This window comes from Lygodium microphyllum, chromosome 5 (assembly GCF_053477565.2).
Source record: "Lygodium microphyllum isolate KBCC chromosome 5, Lygodium_microphyllum_v1.1.10, whole genome shotgun sequence".
Taxonomy (NCBI): Eukaryota; Viridiplantae; Streptophyta; class Polypodiopsida; order Schizaeales; family Lygodiaceae; genus Lygodium; species Lygodium microphyllum.
In genome coordinates this window covers 24,418,747-24,434,771 of record NC_141139.1, presented here as the reverse complement: position 1 = coordinate 24,434,771, position 16,025 = coordinate 24,418,747, and the positions used below count along the sequence as shown (strand labels likewise).

Genomic DNA, 16,025 nt, shown 5'->3' with positions numbered 1-16,025 from the left:
ATGAAAGCATTAAGTGGCTTAATGATCAACCGGATTTACACGGGCGTAAAGCCAGATGGGCCGAACTCCTCCAAGAGTTCGACTATGAGATAAGATATAGAAAAGGAAAGTATAATATAGTAGCTGATGTACTCAGCAGAATGCCCACCATTAATGAATTGAGTTTTACTCAGTTCACTTCCAACTTGCTTGGAGTATCTGCTCTCCCGTGGTGCAGGGCTGGTTTACCTGGAAGAACTCCTTACACATCGTGTCTCCCTTCCGTGTCCAAAAAGCTGCTGAATTGCGGAAAGAGAACTCCAAGCGCCTGTCCTCTAGGCCAGCAATGGCTGCACGCGCACGCACCTCCTGTGCGTGGAGAATGGAGTCCCTTGGTGCCTCCTGCAACAATCTCTGCGTAGCTGCCAAGTCCCGCCGGAGTGCTTTCTCCTTCTCCTAGCACTGCTGCCTGGCCTGTAGGGCTGGTTCTTGGCAAATTCTACTTGACTTGGCTAGGACCTCTGCGACCTCCTCTGCTATCCTGTCCCTCCTCTCCCACTCTCTGGTCCAGATCTGCTCTATCTGTCTCGACACCTCCTCCCTCCTATAGATCGAGTCAGGGATCCGACAGGATCGTGTATCTAGGGCGGATGCTGGGGGATCAAGTGCCAAGAGAACCAGGCAGTGATCAGATCGTGTGGTACCTGTCAACTGCTCAATCTAGCCTCCGCGAGAACCTCCCCACTCTCCCACATAAAACCTGTCCAACCGCTCCAGCAAGGCTCCGCCTAGTCGCCTGTATCCCCAAGAGAAGTCCAACGACCTCTCCCTCTTGTGGAAGGCAGGGTCTTTCGAGGCATCCCGTGCTCCGATTGCAAGCAAAAAGACCTTCCATGCCTCCTGCTCCTCCCCGGCCATGCCCTGGTAGTTTCTTCCCCTGCCCTGCTGGTCCTCCAAAGCCTCCAGATTGTTGAAATCTCCTCCAACAATCCAAGAGTCCACCTCAGGGAGTCCATTTACAATTTCCCCCCAAAACGTGCTGCGTGCCCTAACCCCCGTAGGGGCATAGACATTGAGGACTCCAACACACGAGTCCCCCATATCCAGTCTGATCCATAGAGCCCTTCCTGCCACTATCATCCCGTGGTCTCGTACATAGGTGGTGAGACTCGGACCAATAGATGTGCATACGCCTCCGCTCCTATCGTGGGCACCTATGGCTTGCTCCCAATACGTATGCGAGCTGCCTAGCAGTACCTTCCCAACCCGCTGAGTCTGGGCAACGGTGAGCTTGTGCTCCTACAATAGCAAGATGTCTGTCCGTCCGACGAGGGCAGGCTGCAGCTCTTGTCGGACAATCAACTTCCTCGAGCCACGCGCCCCACTGTAGTGGAGAGTATTCACATTCCAAGATGCAAGGTGTAGGCTCATGGGGAAACTTGTGATTTACCGAACAGGCATCTATTCCGTGTGGAAGCTGCAGATGAGGAGGAGAGACTGCGGAGAGTGCAGGTACGTTTTGCCGCTTGCCTGGATGGTGAGCTCCAGTCCCCTATGGTGGCCCTCGGCCGAACCATAGGGTGATAGATGCTCCAGGAGGTATTATCAATGCATCTATTAGCCATGTTGAAAACCGCAACTCTGTACATTGGTAGAAGCAGGCCACCAGTGCCAGGGGCCAAACAATCACATCCCTTGGCGCTTCCCACTGTGGGGGGGCTCGAAAGATAATGCTCAAATGCGGGACGTCCGCGCCAGTCCACCAGTTAATGTCCATCATGCAGCCTGGCCACTATTGTGCAAACAGTGCTAGTTCTTCATCTCCCATCCACTGGGAGATGTGATCTGCCACCTGACTCTTCAATTCCTCCTCAATCTGTGTAGTCGTCCACTCCTCTAAGAAGGATGACTGGAGAAGAAAGCATAGTTTGGTCCATCCGGTGGTGCTAGTAGGTAAACCATGCCCCTTCTTGACTTACGAACCACGAAGATCCCCACCTCTAGAGGTAGTGGGAAATCTCCGCGCTTCGCAACTCGCAGGTAAGATCATGGGCCACTGCAAAAAAACTCTTGTGGCAGTAGTAGCTGTGCCTGTCTCGGGAAGGTAAGGCGGGTGACAGGGGCAGATGAGCTGGTGGCTGTGTGGAGGGAGGGGGACTGCTGGTGTGTAGAGGAGGTAGGTGTATGTGGCTCATCTCCTCGTGTGGGAGGAGGGGGAGTGGGTCTAGGGGGGCTCACCTGACCTGGGTGCGGATCAGGGGGAGTGCTCGGTAGGGGGGGGGGATGGGGGTGGATTGGATCGCGCTATGGTGGAGTGGCTAGAGATGCATGGTGGGTGTGGGGAGGGGGTGGTAACCCTGGCAAGGGGGGACTGTGGGCCATGGTTAGTGGTGGTGGGGGGGGGGGGGGGGATGAGGGGCCGGTGGGGGGTCCGGCAAGGCAGTCTGTGGCTCATGTGGGTAAAATGGGGTGGATTGGTCCTGCCAGGTGGGGCGGGCAGGGGGGGCTGTGGAGTGCTCTGCCGAGAGGGGGGCGCTCGTCCGTCATCACCCTGCTGACGAGGCTGGGCTTGAGGGGCTGGCTGCGCCCCCCCTTGCCGTCTCCCTCTTTGTCACCTCTGGACCCTTGTGAAAACGTCAGCATCCACCTACGGACCTTTAGGCGAAGCCGCCTTGGCTCCAAACCGTGTGCAAACTGCTGCATGATGCCCAAAGTCGTGGCAGTGCTTGGTTGCCCAGTAACAATGACCTGCTGCCTAAAGGAATGCCTGCCTGCCTCAATCTCTAGGAACTGTGGGATATTCTTGACCTCCTTCACTGCCACCCGTACCTTTGGGACCCCTGCCGATGTCACTGAATCCGCGAAGGACGCGGGAAGGACAATGCCGAAGAGCCTCCCAAAGTCTTCCACTAATTGATGGTACTCAATCGCCAGGCCGAGGAAGAGGAGGGTGACCGAGTGCCGAAGAAACTTGTTGTGGAGTGCAAACACCACCGTGAAGCCACTGTACCAAGGAACCATGTATATGACCCCCTTCGTGGATGCATAAGGTGAACTAGCGAGTAGCTCACAAGCTATGTCTATCGAGCTGATGCGGACCATAAAGATCCCTTGGCCCAACTGGACTGCCTCCATGATCTGCGCCGGCGTGGAGTGGAGCCAGTTCCGAAGCTGAGCCCTAGCTGGGGAGTGTTCTACTACTTGACTATAGATTGCTGTTTCCATTAGTTCCAGCTCCTTAGCTCGGACTGCTAAGAGCTGCTCCTCAAAGAGGATTACGCGCACAGTGTTCGACTGGGGGGCACTCGGTGAGTACGCCGGCGTCTGACCAAAGGTTTCCATTGCCTGTCCCTATTGGGAGAACCTACCTATCGCGCTGTTGTGTCGCTGAATGGAGAGTTGCTGCAGGGGGGGGGGAAGCAACTGGAGGGGAAGGGACAAAAAAAAAGGAAGGGGGGGGGGGGGGGGGGGGGGGGGGGGGGGGGGTGTGTGCGGTGGAGACGGTCAACCCAGGGGATAGCCAGGCAAGAGGGGGAATAGACAATGGTTACACACCTTGGGGGCGAGGGTGCGCGAGCCGAGCAGAGATGGCCCGAGTAGAGACGGTCACAATCAGTCGGCAGCAACCACGACCAATCGGATGGTGCGATCGTCGGACAGTGGCCGAGTCAAAGCGGAAGGCGCGATCGGACGGGCGACCAATCGGACGCACGTATTGGACGGGGAATGGCGCGATCCTCGGACAGTGGGCGAGTCGAAGCGGAAGGCGTGATCGGACTGGCGACCAGTCAGACACGCGTGTTGGGCGGGGGGAGAGTAGCGCGACGTGTAGACGGAACTATGTGGCTAAAATTTCAGCATGACAACTTATTCAAAATGAAGAGAGAGACCTCCAATATATAGAGGTGGGCCTTAAGTGCTGAAAAGTGAAAAGTAGAGGCTACAAATGATAAGTGTAGAGACACTTGTATCTTCAAAATGACACATATCTTTTTCTAGATACCATATGTCACTTTTCTAGAGGAACAAGCTTCTTTACCTTCTGCTCTAAAAATCTCTCAAATGGTTAAGAATCTGTGATAGCCACTTAAGATAAAATTGTCACTTGTGAAATTTTGGAGCCTTTGATACGAATCCAATTTTCAAAAATACTAACCTCCTAAATTTTGGGACTCCAAAATTTCGATTCTAGAGATCTTTATTATACAGGTTCAGCGCTTTATGGTTTGCTTCCTTGATCCATAGCACCCCAAAATGGTGTTTCAACAGCCCCAAAATAGAACGAACGTTTTAGACTAAAAACACGATGGGGAAAGGCTATTTCAGCATCTTGCGAGCGCACGGCAAAATGGTTATCCAGAGTAAAACACACTTTGTTCTTCATATTTTCACCTTCATTTCTCGGTTCTATGCGATCGTCTCCTACTCTCCAACACTCATGACTTTACCTCCTGCCACTCCAACTACCAACCTCCTCTCTCCTCCTCTTCCTTGTTGAGATGTTGAGCTCTACATGACTTAGCATCCACTACATGCCCTAGGGATGTTAGGAAATTATTCACCGGTGTGTTAGGTGACCGAAAAATTATGTGGAAAGGCCAAGCTTGTGATTTCCAATACACAAACTTATCCATAATGCGTGAGGAGATCCAATCTATTAGCGCTTTGGACGAGACATTGCCTTTCAGCACCACCTCACCTTGCTAGCCCAAGGCCTAGATATCACTCTCAGTGCAACTTATAAGGAGCGACTTATATGCATTAATGTGTAGTCTTGAGGCAAGGGTGAATAAGTCCCATATGGCCATCATTGTTCGTATGTTATCCGGATCAGCCTTAAGAAACATCAAGGTGTCATTTGCCAAGGGCTAACCCACCAACAATGTCTCTGAAGGAAGAGAGAGTTCCACCACCTCACCATTGGCTGCTAGACAAGATAACATCCTCAAAAGGGGTGAGTGGCCATGGCAAAGAACAAAGGACTCAGCGCGCAAACGTACCTAACCAATCGACAAAGGGGGAAGGGTGTCATAGCACCACCATTGATTAGAACTCTTTACGAGGTATCCCTGCTAATAGTATTGATAATACGTGCAAACATTCTCAGACCAAAACCCATGCCTTGCATCAACTAACCCAAGAAAGACCATTCCAAATGATAAAAGACTTTTTCTAGGTCCAACTGAACAAACACCATTTCTTGCTTCGTGTATCAAGCACAATCTATTCCAATCTAGACATTCAAGATGTGTAGAATATTGCACCCTTTGATAAATCCATACTTGGCAGGATGAATAATATCCGAAAGATATTTATGTAGTCTGTTAGCTAGGACTTTGGTAAAGATCTTATACACAAAGTCCAACAAGGAGATTGGTCGCCAATGCTTAAAGCTTGACAGGCACGACACTTTAGGAATCAATTTAATCAAACCCTATTTCCAAGAGGGTGGAATCCCATTTTCAGTACAGAAAGCTCTTCTCCAATTTCAGTGAAATCCCATGCAACTACTTAGATTGAACATCAATGCCTAGGGATGCTTTCTCCAATTTCAGTGAAATCCCATGCAACTACTTAGACTGAACATCAATGCCTAGGGGGTAGCCCAAATGCCACATGACATTCCCACATGGGATCACCATCCCTTGCCACCATTGTAAAGTTTGTAGATCTAGTACAGTATAACTAATAAGTAAGGATTTGGTGGCAATGATGGGAAGACCAGAGGCTAGGCAAAAAAGTTTCTAGACATCGAATGCCTTGTGGAGGTTCTCTCATTCCGCTTTGAGAATCATGAACCCCCTCTCTCTCTCTCTCTCTCTCTCTCTCTCTCTCTCTCTCTATCTATATATATATATATATATATATATATATATATATCTTCATTAACATCTTCCAACTCATAACTGTAAGTTCTTGAATATTGATAAATTAACTTTTTAAAGAAGTCAGTCTTGAAATCTTATTAACTAGGATATGATGTAATCCTTGTCTTCCCTTGATGATGTAGCATTCCCATTCCCATTTTGCCTCCTTTGAAAATTTTCATTCCCATTTCCATTCCAAGGCTTCCCTCAACTATGGTAGTACAGAATACCTGCTTATCAAACTGACCAGAGGCATGGCCTGTCTGCAGGTCACAACAGCCTATAGGGAGTCAACTGCCTGGAGGGTTAGTCTACACTGTCACTATCCAGGAAAATCGGGTTATGCAGGACTAATTTCAGAGTCACACTGGGCTGACCAGCTGCAACTCTCTCTCTCTCTCTCTCTCTCTCTCTCTCTCTCTCTCTCTCTCTCTCTTCGTGAGGAAGTTTGAATTAATGTACCGAAGCATTTACAAAGGGCCTTTGCCAACCAAGCACACTCAAAGATAGGTAGAAAATAACACATGAAGCCAAAAGGCTACAAAAGACACAAGGCTACAAGAATAGAAGAAGGAGATCACGAAATGGGCACAACCGGGGTGGTGCGGATGATATCCATTGGAGGAGCACCCATCTCTCCAAGGATCACACCCCAACCCAAACCATAGAAGTAATTTGCCATAATAGCAATCCTCGAACACGGCCCACATAATCACAAATAGCCGAGGCCAAATCAACATTAAAAGCATTGCCTGTCCGCTAAATATGCCACTGACCAGCCCAACTCAGAAAATCCATTTCTTCCCCCCTCCCCCTGCAGTGCCCCACAACCCCTCTCTCTGTTTGACTCTCTTTGTGCCTCTCTTGTGAAAAAGCTTAAATTAAATGAAAGTATTTACATCAGGCCTTTTGGAGAGCCTAAGAAAATCCCAACAATCCTCAATAAAGCCAAAAGACCACCAAAACACACCACACAAATACCATGTGGGCAGCACAATAGGAGTGGAGAGCACAATATGCAGCCAAGGAGCAGCCAGATCAAGGACAAAGAAGGCATCTTGCCCATGATCCAAGAACATATGGGCATCTGCTCTACTAAAGACACCGATGTGCACACATCAAAAACAAAGCTCCAAATCTAACTCACAACAAGGTAGGAGATAAAGAGATGGATTAAGATCTCATTGCATGTAGTGCAAAAGATACAATGGCCATGGGAGATCTTGTGAGGAGACAACATTTCCCCCATGGGAAGACCACAATAAGAAGCCTCCATATGAAAATTTTCCCTTGATAAAGAATCTTGGACTTAGTTCAAGAAATCTATCCCTAAACTTCCCTTTGATATCCCAAACACACCAACCTATATTGGCTTTCTCAATTACCCATCTCTTATCCTCTACCATCTTATGGAAGACCTAGATAGCCGATCTTTTCTGGAAATCATCTAGTTTCACAAACATCCAATCTTGCCGAGGGAAAGAAGGTTAAAAAGCAAGCAATGGGGCATACCAATCAAGCTACTCCTTCAAGGTTGATGAAATATGCCCATAGCCTCTAGAAATCTGAATGTATTGGCATACTCGACGGAAAGAATAAAGACTAGGCTGCCCAAAAATGATAGCATCACATATTGTTTGCAATCCCAATCTAGCCATCCGATGAATATTATCCCGTTGTCAATCTTTGTTAGGCCAATCCAATAGCTTGGAAGTGACCAACACTTCTGCGTGTAATGAATTAGCATCCTTTTGAAGATTAAGATGGCATCAAATTGTAAAGCAGAGAATCTCCTGCCAAGAATAAGGGGAAAAGATTTCACCTCAATGAAAATTTTTTCAATATTAGTCCAAGGATATCTCTACACACATAGAGCCTACAAAAGCTGAATTCTCAAAGCTATCATATGGAGATTGACATCCAACAAAGCAATTCCCCCTAATCATTCTGGAGTAGTAACATGTTGCCACCATATTTTCACTTTACCCAAATGATTCCCTTTTCTTTTCTACAACATAAAGTGGATGGATTGCACCAATTCCAAGAAAGATTTCTTGGTCCAAGGAAGCAAGGGTAAAAGATAACAGATCATTCTACTCATGATAAATTGACCCACTTTCAACTACACGTGAACAGGCTAACCCGAAGATTTCGAATACATAAACCTATCATGAACTCAAGAGGGCATCCAATCAAGCAAGTCTTGAGTAGCCACATCTATGCCAATAAGATACCCCAAATGCTGAGTAATTTCACCTTTGGAATCAACAACTCCTTGCCAACTCAAATTGCAAATCTATCTCTATAGAAGAGATATAGAGTTTTTAGTATCCCAATTCACATTGGTCTAGACAACCTCAAGAAACATAAACGAATCATCTGCTAAAGATTGACCCAAAAGTTGAGCACCACTAGGAAGAGTCAAACCAATGATCTCCGCATGATCAACCAACCTCGCCAACAAAGAGAGCATCGGGTGAGTAACCAATGCAAACAATAAAGGACTAACATGGCATTCTTAACGAGGAGAACGACACAAGACAATCTCATCTGCCCCTTGTGAAGATATGCTAGGGTTTGCACTAAGAAAACACAAAATGTAGGAATACAACTAAAACATAATAACTCAGACAATAACACTGTAAATGCCAACCCTAAATGCAAAACACAAACTCAAAACTCAAAACTCAAAACGCAAACACAAACAAAGAAAGAAGAGAACTCTGAAGTGAATGAATGAATTCAGTATGTGAATCTCAAAGTGTATAGAATGCTCAAGAGTAGGGCATGAGTGATGACATCCATTGGAGACAAGTTCGAAGTGTTGTAACCACCAGTCAAAGTTAAGAGACTGTTGAATAATAAAGGGAAACAGGCTGGTCACCAAAACACAGTACTTTGGGGGCTGCAAACTAGTAAACACAGCAATGTACCACTAAACAGAAGTTGTGCACTGAAGCTATAGACCGCAGGGTGACATCTCTAAGAGAGGTGTCAAGGGTTGTACAGGCCTACAATGCTAAAAATGCAGACTCGGACAGCAATGCAACAATTTGGAGCACTCACCAGTAGCAACTAGGAGCTATCACCAACAACAAGAACAGGCTGATCATGATGTGGCAGCAGCCACAAAGACTAGACAACCACTAAGTGAAGGCTGATGGCTGAAATCTGCACATAGAAGTGAGAAACCTGCACATAGCCTATCTATTTATAGATGGATAAGCATCCTCCTAAATTAGGGTTTTGCACATGGGACATAGTACATGTTTAGGGGCTGTTTTAAAGAGCTAATGAGAGTGGAATAAATTCTTAGCTCAATAGGCCCCCCACCCCCACCCCGCCCCGCGGCCAATTAAACACAACATATGCCACAGCATCCTAGTTGATGGTATCAACAAGAAAAGTCATGCAACGACTAAAGCCATGCTAGATGTCAATTGCCATAGGAAAGACCAACTAACATGATCAAAAGCCTTCTCTATATCTAGCCAGGTCATAACAACATGCTAGTCAAAGGCTTTGGCATGATCTCTCTTTTTTTTTCTTCGTGAAGATAATTGAATTAAGTAGTAAGTATTTACATTAAACCATCAGGTTAGCATTCTCTCTGTATCTCTTGCTTTCTGTTACATTAGACCATTAGGTCATCCGAGAAACTCTCTCTCTCTCTCTCTCTCTCTCTCTCTCTCTCTCTCTCTCTCTGTGTGTGTTTACATTCTGTTACATCAGACCATTAGATCCTCAAAGAAAGTGACGAATGACTATTAGGACTATGACATAAAGGGAAAATCACATTGCTGATGTAGAGCGAACAATGGCCAGCCAGTGGGCAGCAATGTCAGGAAGAACCAAGTCAGCTCATATCATAGAAGAAATCTGCCATGGCATGATCTCTCTTTTTTTTTTCGTAATGGATGTTATATTTATAAAGTACTAAACAACAAAAGGGTTACAAGAGTCATGGCAAAGACGCAGAGAAAATTGCCATATGCCAGGGAAGTAAGTCCTCCCGAGGGAGTAAGTCAGAGTGCCGAATGAGATCTATCTACCAATGCAAGAGACCTTTAAGCCTCGCAATATGTCCCTGAACATTAGATGCTGAATCAAAAAGAAAAGCATTCTGAATGCTCCAATTGTGCCGGCAGCCCCAGAATCGAAGAAAGTGAAACAAGATCTTCATATGCGACTGCGCCGGTGTGGGGTATTTGGGCCGTACAAAAACCCAATCAAAAAGTCTTAGCAAGAAACCAAGCACTGCTCGCCAAACCGCTAACAAGAGTGACCAGATTTTCTTAGCGAGAGGGCGAGAAATAAATCGATAACAGGCCGATTCCACACTAGAGGTGCAAAAGAAACAATTGCCGTTGGAAATTCCACACTTGGAAAGGCCTCAAGCAAGAGGAAGACCACCAATCATCACCCTCCAAAGAAAGACCTTGCATTTGAAAGCTGTCTTGTTCAACCAGCCCTCCATCACAGTTGCCTTCCACCATGACTGAGATTTACGCAATCCCCATACAGTATTCACTTTAGTAACCAGCCATTGATGATCTTTAATCACAAGATGATACACCTGGTTAGCTGAGGCCTTTTCCAAATTCAGCGGACCTACAAGGGTGCCAGTCCTGCCAGGGACGATCCGAAGCAAGGGCAAGAAAGGGTTGTCTGCTCTAGAGCACTAGCAAAAGCTATTCTCATAAATCACGGTATCCACGAGGGATCCTGAAAAGCCTCCTGGCTGTACAAAACGATATCAACACATTGCGACTGGCAAGGGTGGCATCTGCAAGCCAACAATTCCGGTTGAAAAGAGTTAGTATCTAAGCGGTCCTCCGTTGGATGCCAACGAGCCTTCTGGAGAACCAATTTCCAAGAACATACAAAATGAGCAAGCAGGGATGAAGGACTAGAAAACCGAGAGTCTACATTAAGAACATGCCACCAAGAGCTCCGAATTTGGATATTACCATGCACAAGCCCGTGATCCTCAAGAAAATAAAGGGCTATAAAGACCCACGGGTGATGATCCAAGCACATGGCACGAAAAAGAAACCAACGAAGGGCCAGCATATGAGTTTCGGCAATCCAAAATAGCCCCACCACATGGCATGATCTCTCTTTTTTGTTTTTCGTAAAAGGTAATTGTATTGATTATGGAAAAAAGGTACAAGTTTACATGATTACAAGATACACGAGGGCTCTAAGCCAATGTGTGTAAAATTCCAGTACTAAGCCACAAAAAAGTTACACAAGTCATGGCAAAGACCTAGAGGAAATTGCCATATGCCAGGGAAGCAAGTCCTCCCGAGGGAGCAAGTCCAAGTGCCGAATGAGATCTATCTCCCAAAGCAAGAGACCTTTAAGCCGGGCAATGTGTCTCGGTACATTAGAGGCCGAATCAAAAAGAAAGGCATTCCGAGTGGTCTAATTGTGCCAGCATCCCCAGTATCTGAAAAAGTGGAATAAGATCTTCATATGCAACTGTGGCGGTGTGGAGTATTTTGGCCGCACGGAAACCCAATCAAAAGAGGTTAGAGAGGACCCCACCACTGCATGCCAAACCTGTGATAAGAGCGACCAGATATTCTTGGCGAGCGGGCAAGAAATAAATTGATGTCGGGCCGATTCCACAGTAGTGGTACAGAAGAAACAATTGCCATTCGAGATTCGACGCTTGGAAAGGGCCGAGGCAAGAGGAAAACCACCAATCATCACCCACCAAAGAAAGACCTTACATTTGAAAGGTGTTTTATTCAACCAGCCCTCCATCACAGTTGCCTTCCACCATGAATGAGATTTCCGCAATCCCCATACAGTATTAGCTTTAACACCCAACCATTGATGATCTTTAATCAGAAGATCATATACCTGATAAGCAGAGGCCTTTTCCTGACTCAACCGGCCTGCAAGATCCCAGTCCTGCCAAGGACGATCTACAGCAAGGGCAGGAAAGGGTTGCCTACCCTGAAGCACTAACAAAATTTGTTCCCATAAATCATGGTATCCATGCGGGATTCTAAAAAGTCTCCTGGCAGTACGAAACAATGCGAAGACATTATGACTGGCAAGGATGGCATCCGCAACTAAAGTCACACCCAAACGGGCCATGCGGTTAAATTTTGGTCTGAGCTCATGTTTGTCTTCCCATGAAAGTAATCTTGAGACTGCCAACAATTCCAGTTGAAAGGAGTTAGTATGCAAGCGGTCCTCTGCTAGATGCCAACGCGCCTTTTGGAGCACCACTTTCCAGGAGCCAACCAAATGCAGTAACAACGAGGAGGAGGGACTGGAAAACCGAGAGTCTGCATTAAGGACATGCCACCAGGAGCCCCGAAGTTATGTATCACCATGCTGAAGCCCATGGGTGATGATCCACGCACATAGCGCGAAAAAGAGACCAACGAAGAGCCAGCATATGAGTTTCAGCATCAAAAATAGCTCCACCACCTAGGCGTTTGGGGGTACATGTATGTGTCCATGAAATCCATGAAATACCTGCGTGCAATGAATCCTTCTTCCATAACATGAAATGAATGGGGCAAGTGAGAGCCTTCAAAGTAGTAGGAGTCCACAGCAGCAATGGCAAGAAATATGTGAGCATTGGCAGCATAATTGTCTGAGCCACTTTAAGGCGGACATGGAAGGGCCACGCTTGCGACTTCCAATACATAAACTTAGCTGCCTGTTTCTGTGAAATCCACTCCAGTAGTTGCATTGGCCGAACCTCAACACCCAACGCGTACCCAAGATGCCTGACAATGGAGCCACGGGAAACAACCTGGCCTTGCCAGTCCAATGACTGTAAATCCGACTCCGTGCAACTAAGAATGACTGATTTGAAGGCATTGATGCAAAGACCCAAAGCATGACCAAAGAGCGTCCAAACATCTAATGCCTTGCGAATGTTGTCCTTGTCTGCACGCAAAATCATAAAGCTATCATCAGCCAAAGATTGGCTAATGAAGTGCTGTCCCAAAAGAAGAAACAATCCGGCCAGCTGAGCAGAAGCTGCCATTGACAATAACATTGAAAGAACTGGGTGGGTTGCCAGGGCAAAGAAGAGAGGACTCAAAGGGCAACCCTGTCTCACCGAGCGTGCAAGGACAAATGGCTCTGTAACCCCACCATTGAGCATAACACGCGAAGAAGCCGCAGCACTAATGGTGTAGATCAATCGGGACATCCGAGTACCAAAACCCATAGCAGACATAAGTTCTGCAATGAAAGACCAGTCTAAATAGTCAAAAGCCTTCTCCAAATCCAATTGAATCAATACCACTTCCTAACTAGAGTGCCTGGCATAGTCAATGGCCATTTGCACATTTAAGATATTATACAGAATGTTGCTGCCCTTAATAAAACCATATTGAAGAGGATGCACAATAGCTGGAAGGTGCTTGTGGAGCCGATTCGCCAGTACTTTGAAAAAGATTTTATACATCGAGCCTGTCAAAGAAATTGGTCTCCACTGTTGCAACATTGATGGCGAAGGAACCTTTGGAAGCAATTTGATAAGGCCTTTTGTCCATGAGGAAGGCATGACCCTTGTTTCCCAAACCTGCTGAAACATAGCTGCCAATGGCTTCACCAGTTGGGTAGCCGAGCTCTCAAAGAATTCATTGGTGAGACCATCCGAACCAGGGCTCTTATCCTTCGGCAGGTGTAACAAAACATCCATAACCTCCTCCTCACAAATATCTGCCTCCAAAGTAGCTTGCATATCAAGTGGAACCTGATGGCGGACCAGATCATAGAAGACTGAACGTGCATGCATGACCTGGTCAGAAGGCGACGGAGAAGAACCAAGAAGATCCAGAAAATAGTTCCTGCACATATTGACAATGGTGTGCGGATCACTGCATGTGACCTTTCGAATCCTGGAGTCTGGTCATATTTTTGCGAGCAAGAGAAGCATGCAAGGCGCGAAAGAACTTATGAGTCTGACAAGCACTATCTTACAAATTGTCAGTCAAATTGTGCAATTTGGCCTGCTGATAGGATTTCAACTGAAATTCTTTAATAAGATCAGCTAAACGCTGAGCCAGGGACAGCAGAAATTCATCATCTGGGGTGTCCACCAGTAGTGAATGAACCAAAGTCAGTAAGTCCTCCACTGCATGTCGACGCCGCCAACAAAGAGAGGCATGATGGATCCCATACTGGCGAGCAACCCGTTGCACATTAGAGAGCAGTCGTTCAAAAGAAACTGTGCCCTCAGAGGCAAAGTCCAATAAAAATCTCTCAATCAATTGCTGCATACAGCCCTGAAAGATTGAATGCTTCAAATAAGACGAGTTGAAACGTAAAGGAAGTCTATCCAGCAACTGCAGAAAAGGTGCAATGGGTTGTGCCAGTATCTCAAGCTGGAGAGGGAAATGGTCCGACAAGGCATATTGCTGCAAGACTTGCATTTCCAACATCTCAGGAAGAAAATCATCATCCTGCATTATGTACATTTGGTCCAACCACGACCATGTAGATGCATATTGTGCGAAATGGAAAGTAAACCCTGGAGATGAAAGCTATAACCAAGACCATAGATCTTGCTTAAGTGCCGCAAGGGACTATGAAGAGTCAACACACATATTGAAATCCCCCATCAAGAAACCCCTTCTGCCAAGTGACATGGAGCTCTGCAAAGTCTTCCAAAGATCCCGGCGAGATAAAGGGTCATTCGGAGCATAGAAGCCCAGCAACCATAAGATCTCCCCTTCAAATAAAATTTCAATTACCACAAAGCAGCCCTGTACATCATTTTTAATAAGAACGGGCTGATATTTCTCATGGACAATCATAAGCACACCAGAATAATGCACAGCATGTATCCCTACATAAAACAAGCGAAACTCATGGCAATCCACAACTTTTCTTGCTTCACCGTGACTCTTGTGCTCCACTGCACACAAGACATCCCACTAATTCTCATGCAAGACAGTCCACATGGCATGTTGCTTATGGCGAGAACAAATGCCTCACACATTCCACGTGGCTATCTTCATATATCTATAAAAAGAAAATCAAGAACGAGGCACCGCTTGCCTCGCTTTAACCTTGTCTACTAGAATGTCAAGAACACCGTCATCCAGAAAATCAGCTAACACTGCAAAAGAATTCTGCCGGCCAGCTTTAGAGGTAGATGGGATATCCACTGTCTTGGGGATGAAACGGGGATAACGACCGTCCCAAGGTGTAATCACATTGCCTCTAGAATCAAATGGCAACTTAGCAGGTGGGCCCTTGGGACCGTTTGTATATACTTTCCTCGTAGACTGATTACGGGGAGGAAAAGGAACCATAGCACGCGCAGCATGCTGTGAAGAGAACATTTCTTTCCTGCGCATATACGTGCGCATGGAATCCTGTGACACAGTAGGCCTAGACTCCCGCAGGCCAGCATCCTACTTTTTACCTTTTTTTGGACGTGCTTCTATGCACTCATTGCTACCGGCATCCAAACCCAAAACCTGTTGTTTACCTTTATCCAAAACACTGGATGACTAGGGTTCCTCCTGTGACGGAGCATCAAGCACCATGTCATCCATGGGCGGAACAACATGCACATTATCTGAAGACGGTTGCCTCTCTAGACATTCGGCCATAAGGTGCCCCAATTTACCACACGAAAAGCAGTGTCCTGCAAAGTTGCCCCATTTTAAGCGAAAATGCAAAGGATGCATGCAAGAGCAATCAAGGCGTAGCCACACAGGCCTCTTCCTGGCAGTGTCCCATAACATACACAAACGGTTTCTATTCATTGCCCTTAGGCTTGGGAGGATCAGCACCGTTCCCACAACGGCCATGGCATCCTTTAACAATGGCCAATAGACAGCCGGGAAATTTTCCACCTCAACCCACACCGGGCATTCACGTTAAAGCAGGCGCTGAAAGTCTGCCATAGGGCGCCATGGCACAACATGGACCAAACGGCGATCGAAGAACAATGGTAGTTTGGACAGGAGCTCAGCCCGATGCTTCTCAGATTTCAGCAACACCTCATAGAAGCCTCGAGGCCCAACAAAAATCTCCTCAACACACTCCCCTTATAGTAAATGGTGCAGCCACTGGCGAATATGGGAAAGCACTGGGATCCTGCCAGTGAAGAAGACTATAACTGCACGGTCATAAAACACAGAAAAAGAGCGCAGGATAGTTTTTGGATCCACCGTTGCCTCCAGA

General features: G+C 46.7%; 1 protein-coding gene across 1 annotated transcript in view; it reads right to left on the bottom strand.

The window, feature by feature from the left end:
- Positions 1-16,025, bottom strand: part of LOC148035613 (uncharacterized) — a 208,995-nt gene that overhangs the window by 25,619 nt on the left and 167,351 nt on the right. The window lies entirely within an intron of this gene.